Genomic DNA, 6,565 nt, shown 5'->3' with positions numbered 1-6,565 from the left:
TGGGCGTACTTTGTAGTCCAAATGCCCTGGAGGTCTGAGATGTTCAGACCATTTGGGGGACGTTGTGCAAAAGGCTTTGGGTTCCATTTTGAGCTTCTGCCCCTGAGGAAGGGGGGAGCGTCAGAATGACAAAGAGAGGCGGGTGAGCAAATGGGGGGATTTTTCAGTGCCGGGGAAGGGGACATAGGAGCAGCCAAGGCATTGAGAAGACCTCAAATGAAGTCCACAGGAGACAGCCAGGGAATTTATTCGTCTGTCTACCCACGCCCCAGCTTCGTGCTGTGCCTTCTTTCCGTAGTTATCGAGGTGTAAAGGCGATCAGGGGAAAGACGGTAACGTCTGTTTCCCCCTCAGGGGCAGGCCGATTGAAGAGATAGGAACGGTCCTTTCTCTGCAGGAGCATTCATCTCAGCTGGAATCTACTCATGCACTTGAGCTCAGGGGCTTAACAGGCATTAGCACAGTCACTGCCATTGACTCATGTCACACGCATCGTCGCCCTCAGAGTGGCCAGCCGCCATATATTTTCCACGGTTCCGATGCTCTTCGTGGGATAACGCACCCTGAGGCCCAGAGCAGCTATAACGCTCCCAACAGGCTGAGGGGGAGCCTGAGGCAATGGACTGGTTGGTTTTGAAATCTCAGCAACAACCCGCTTGCAGAGAATTAGCTCTCTTCCAACCCATAATCAGTGCGGCTTGTGCAACAGTTGGGCAGATGAAACTAAAAATTATACACACGGGCAATGGCTCCCGAGTTAGCCAAAGCCACGGGGCTGCTCCGCAGCTGTGCGGGTTTTGCCAGTTTTTAAAAAAGAACCAGGCCCAATGTTCCCCGTCTTGGTTTGCAGTGAGATGCAACCGTGTCCCTTCTCCACCGTGTCTGTGTCCAGGGCCTCCTGGCTGTTTCATAAGCGAACTAAGCAGATGCAAATGTCTTCCCTAAACAACAATAGAACAGAGACAGATGGATCCTTTTTTCATATGCCTGGTTCCTCTGCAGGCTCCTTTTCAAATGAGTCATAAACGTTCCTTGGCAGCCTCTTCTGTGTCTCTAATTGGGATCAGGCTAGCAGCACAGTGGATAGCTGCAAATGGAAACTACGTGTCAGCTTGACTCCTCCGTCCCCCTGCTAGTGCAGCCACTTGGGAAGGCTCCCGCTGGCGGCCTACAGAACAAGCCAGCTCCTTTCTGTCAACATCCAGACAGGGCCGCGTTGTTCGGGGTCCTTCTTTACGCTGCTCATTTCCTGCCGGGACATGTCCTTTCGCCTTTCCCCTCAGGAGCCTCTTTTTGCATGGTCATTTGGGCATGAGGAAGGGGCCTTCGAAAGCTGGAAGCGGCAAGACCACCTGAGTGTATACAAGCCATGAGAGAGAAAGGAAGGGGGGTGGGTGCATGTACCCATCCTCTTTTCACCTCAGAACAGCTGCAAATGCAACTTTCACTGTCCCACGGGGAGGCAGTGTTACCCGATTGCACTAAGTCCTATTCTTTATTATGCAGAATATACCTTTTGGGGGTAGGGAAGCACATCAAGTGTCTTCTCCTGCATTCAAAGGCTGGTCAACCCCACACTTACCGAGGACCTGGTCTGAAACCTATTGAAGTCAACATGCCTAGATCAGGCCTGAGGTGTTTGGTGAGTCACTCCTTTACCCAACCTATTGTATTCTCCTGTGGAAATTAGCGGTGGACATTTCCTCCGGGGCTGGGCTGCGTGGAACAGTCCGTCGAGAAGGAGGCCAGTGAGAAAACCTCCCTCTCACTGGCGGGTCACCAATTTAAGGAGCATCAGCACACCTTTCCAGCAGGGAGCAGCCGGACTTGAATGTTGGCTTGCAAGGTAATCATGTAGCCAATAGCCCCAGACTGGCCACCAGCCACAGCTGTAAACTGGCTGCTCCCTGTGACCCATAATGCCACGGGAAGTTCGGCCTTGAGCGATCTGACTCACAATGGCTTTGCGATCCCTGATTGGTTCCTTGGTCCTTTATAAGCCCTGAGAGTGGGCAGGAATGTCCTTACTATTTCCAGGGCCCTACACAGTACTATGAGACTGGCACCCGATGGCAGTCGGGTGGGGGGAATGATGATTTTTTTAGTGGTGTGATTTTATAATCTTCAGTAACACACGAATGAAATATTGTTTAAAAATTTTAACTAAGATCCCGTTGACCCACACAGTAAATTCAGAAACTGACAGGATAGACCTGAGGCTGGCAAATGCCCATTGAATGGTTTCATTACCACCTGAATGGCTCTTTCCCAGGTTCAGTATCTGCCTAATAGCTCTGGCAGGTTTTTTCGCTTCTAAGTGAATTAGATCCCCTCCGGAGGCAAAGCCACAGACCAGGGATAGAAAAAGGTGAGTGGGTGGACATTAAGACCCAGGGGTGCCCCAAATTTTCAGGAGCCCTACACAACAGAGTATTCTACCTCTAGATATGAATGGCTCTGGGGATAGGGGAGAGCAGAGAAGCATTCCAGGAAGTGTCCAAGCAAGAATGGGGATCCTTAGCTAGCTGCCATGACTGCTCTATGATCTAGACGGTGCTGGGTCCTGCCATGAGGGCAGGGGACTGGACTCGATGACTTCTCAAGGTCCCTTTCAGTGCTAGTGTTCTATGATTCTACTTTGCTGTTCCCAAATTCCTAGCTTTGACCTCAACTCTGACTTGGCGTCTGACTCCCAATCAACTCCTGGGGCCCCAACACAAGCCCTGATAGCCCTTTGGCCTAATTCCTGACTCTGTCTCCAGCTTTGACTCCAGTGTGACTCTTGAGCCTGGTCCTGGCTTTGAGCCTTCACGCCAGTTCCTGGATCCCAAGCTCCTGCCACTAATCCTGCCTCCGTGCAGCCAGGATCCTAATGTTTCCTTTCTCGTTCGTGTGATGGGGGGCTGGACACCCGCACTGGAGACCACCTGAGCGTGGCTTTTTGGGGCACGCAGAACAGCAAACGCGAAGCCTGCCATGCATGTGCGGCTACTGTCCGAACCTGGCAGCGCTAGGATCCCGTGGCCACCGGCCGCCCCCAGCATGGGGATGCCGGACGGCGTAATGCGGGGAGTTCAAAAGGAAGGGGGGACTGAAGAGGCAGGGGGAGAGCAGGGGCTGGTTGTGCTCTCATCCCCAGGAAGCCCAGAGGAGGTAGCCTGCAAGAAAGGGGCGGACACGACGGAGATGGAGCCCCCCAGGTCTGGCAAAGGAGTCGGATGGAAGGAGGACGTGGAGGAACTCTGAACTGATAATCACAACCGGGCATGAACTTGCGGTGACTGTGGGACAGGGTTCACTAGCGAGCAAAGAAAGGAGGACAGAGGCAGAGAAAGTTAGGGGGGCTTAGGGCGCACCCCGAACCCTGACTTTGCTACAGTCCACCTGTGCCAGATGAGATGCCAGGGCTCAGCTGATGCTCTGGGGCACCTGGAGATATCCCAGGTCTCTTGGCTCAGCGTGGCTTTCCAACACTCCAACCAGGCCTCCGGGGAGGGCAACAGCTGCAGGAGTTGTCCAGAAATCTCCTAAAACACTGATGACTCCAAGGCTGGTCATGCAGATGTGGATCCATCAGAATGGCTGTTTCTCTTGCCAACATTTCATTTCCCTTTCTGAAGCGCTAAGAACCCTCCCCCCACCTCCCCAAAGTTAGAGGCAGCATGGCTCAGTGCCCCATTAGGTAATACTTTTAATGGACTGTAGAGGAGGTTCTTAGGGTTGGCCGGTAGTCATGGAAGAAGTGTTGTGTTCTACCCAGTAAGAGGCCTGGCGTGGAAGTATCCCCCCGGGTCTCGTTCTTCACTTTACTGGAACTCATGGACGTCACCGAGTTTGACCTACTGGGATTGCAGGTGGCCAGTCCGGGGCCTACAATGCCTCCTTTGCGGATGGCACATCACCATGTGGGCCTGTGGTGGAGAAGGGGTTGATCCCTTGGGAAGTGGGAGAGGTCTAGGTCGGATATGAGGAAAAACTATTTCCTAGGAGTACGGTGAAGCACAGGGATGGGTTTCCAAGGGAGGTAGTAGAACCTCCATCCCTAAAAGTTTTAAAATCCCGGCTTAACAAAGCCTGGGCTGGGATGATTGAATTGGGGTTGGTCCTGCCTTGGGCAGGGGGCTGGACTCGATGACTCCTAAATTCTCTTCCAACTCTGTGATTCTGTGATTCTGAGAGAAAATTGCTTTGACCCCAGTTATTGAAATGGGTCTCACCGGGGGGAATCCTGCTGAACAAGATGCTTATCACAAGTCTGTGCCAGCATTGAGGGGGAAAGCAGATCATACACAAGAACAAAGAATCTAACAGCCCATACAGATTCTAGCTGATAACTTACAACCCCCTTAGTTCCTTGATAATATTTTGCAAAATACACACTTGCCAGAGAATTTTATTTCACTAGAAAGGTCTAGAGCAGTGTTTCTCGATCTTTTTTTAATTTGAAAGAGAATCCTCTGCACTGTCATTCATGCTTAAATTCGACACTTTACACCTAAGCTTAAACAAAGACATTAATTATCTTACCCATTACAAAGATAGCTTCCCCAATTATCACCTCTAATATCATTAACTCACAGACATTTACCTTTCCTTCCCCCCCCCCCCCCCCCGGCCCATCCTCCTTCTGTTCTGAAATTTGATTTGTCCTTTTCATATGTGTTCATTTTTTTAAATTGTATCCTTTGGTATATATGGTTGTGACAATTTTCTTCCACTATTTGATCTGAGGAAGTGGGTCTGGCCCACGAAAGCTCATCACCTAATAAACCATCTTGTTAGTCTTTAAAGTGCTACATAGTCCTGTATTTTGTTTTTTTAATAAAGCACCCCTTTAAAAAAACATTCTAAATACCTCCAGTACCTACAGTTTTCAGACACAACATTTTTTTCTACCATTGCAACACATTTGTTTAAACAACTTAATCGTAGCCGGGTGTGCAATGAAATTTTTGGGTGTAAAAAGTACAAAAATAATAAAATGCTGTAAATCGTAAAACAAAAATTCAAATTTCTCCAAATGTCAGTTGTTTTGATGTACCCCCCAGACTTCTCTCAAGTATCCCTAAGGGTACTCATACCACTGGTTGAGAAACAAGAGAATGCCTCAGTACTTTGCCCATTTTGCTTTGGTGTCCCCCTTGCTATAGCTATAGAATAGTTATCAGATCGATGAGCGGATATTGGGCTTTGTTTTATAACATTCACCAGAGACTATAATATTAGAGATTACAATATTCTGAGTGAATGCAACGGATACCTTTGAGTGGCCTGAAAAGAAATAATATGGTAGAATAATTGTTAGCACTTTCAGCAGCTTTTGACCACTTCCTGCCTCAGTTTCCAATCTGTACAATGGGGATAATATTTCTTCCTTTGACTGTCTTGTCTATTGAGACAAGCACTTGTGGCCAAGAAAGCCTCTGGTATGTCTAGACTACAGGCTTTTGTCGACAGAGGCTTTGTCGACAGATACTGTTGACAAAGCTTCTGCCGACAAAGTGTGTCTAGACTACATCCAGTTCTGTTGACAAAGCAAGCCTCTTCATTGACATGAGAGTGTAGACGCAAAGGACAGTGTAGCTGCAATAACACCTTCTGTCGACAGAACTCTGTCGACAAAAGGCGTCATTCCTCGTCGAATGAGGTTTACCACCTTCGACAAAACTGCCGAGTTCTGTCATTATGTCGACAGAACTCGGCAGTAGTGTAGACGCAGGTATAGTTTTGTTGACAAAAGGCCACTTTTGTTGACAAAACCCTGTAGTCTAGACACACCCTCATTGTGTGAATGTACAGCCCCTAGCACAATAGAGATCTGATCTCACCTGCGGTGATCAAGAGCAGGAGCAGGGCTTTACAACTCCCCTGGGAAGTAGCTATTATTCCAACTGAGAAAGGAGATCACTTGCCTAAGATCACACAGAAGTTAGTAGCAGAGTCTGAAAAAAGACCACTTGTATCCTAGTTCTCAGTCCTTGACTCTAACCACCAAATAATGTGGATTATATGTTAATCTCCCACTCTCTATGGTTAACCTTTAAGAAATAATTCCAAAACACAAAATACAGGAAAAGAATATAAAAGCTTCAGAGGGGTAGCCGAGTTAGTCTGTAATAGAAAAAACTTAAAAAATAACAAATAGTCTGGTAGCACTTTAAAGACTAACAAATCATGTAGATGGTCTCACGAGCTTTTGTGGGCAAAACCCACTTCTTCAGATGACTGGAGTATAATGAGACCAGATCCAAGGATAAATAAGGGCAGGAAGGAGGAGAGAAGAAAAAGAGAGAATATGTGCAGCTCCTAGTACAATTTAGCCTCAGTCGTGGTTGGGGCCCGCCCCCCTAGACGCTGTTATCATTATCATCAGATGTGAAAACGACACTCCCCGTGTATCTGGCCCAAGGAGAAGTGAGAGCAAGTTTGATTTATATAGAGGAAAAGATGCAAAAAGAAGAGAATGTAAAAACAACAACAACCAAAATGCAGAGCCCAGTGTGAAGACACGTACAACCTCGCAGAGCCAGACAAGACACGTTCCCTGCCAAAATCCCAGCTTAGT

The 6,565-nt window shown here is 48.3% G+C and overlaps 1 long non-coding RNA gene across 2 annotated transcripts; it reads right to left on the bottom strand.

Annotated features, from left to right (window-relative positions):
* Positions 1-217: 217 nt before the first annotated feature.
* LOC142819349 (uncharacterized) lies at positions 218-1,755 on the bottom strand. Of its 2 annotated transcripts, none has more exons than XR_012897218.1 (2): positions 1,514-1,755; positions 218-1,352 (listed from the first exon to the last, which is right to left on the bottom strand). It is a non-coding gene; the product is annotated as an uncharacterized LOC142819349 (long non-coding RNA). The 2 variants fall into 2 exon arrangements; XR_012897219.1 differs by having other exon boundaries at positions 1,583-1,755.
* Positions 1,756-6,565: the final 4,810 nt, after the last annotated feature.

Source organism: Pelodiscus sinensis, chromosome 22, assembly GCF_049634645.1.
Source record: "Pelodiscus sinensis isolate JC-2024 chromosome 22, ASM4963464v1, whole genome shotgun sequence".
Taxonomy (NCBI): Eukaryota; Metazoa; Chordata; order Testudines; family Trionychidae; genus Pelodiscus; species Pelodiscus sinensis.
The sequence above is the reverse complement of the archived record's forward strand: the minus strand, read 5'-3'. Positions and strand labels throughout refer to the sequence as shown.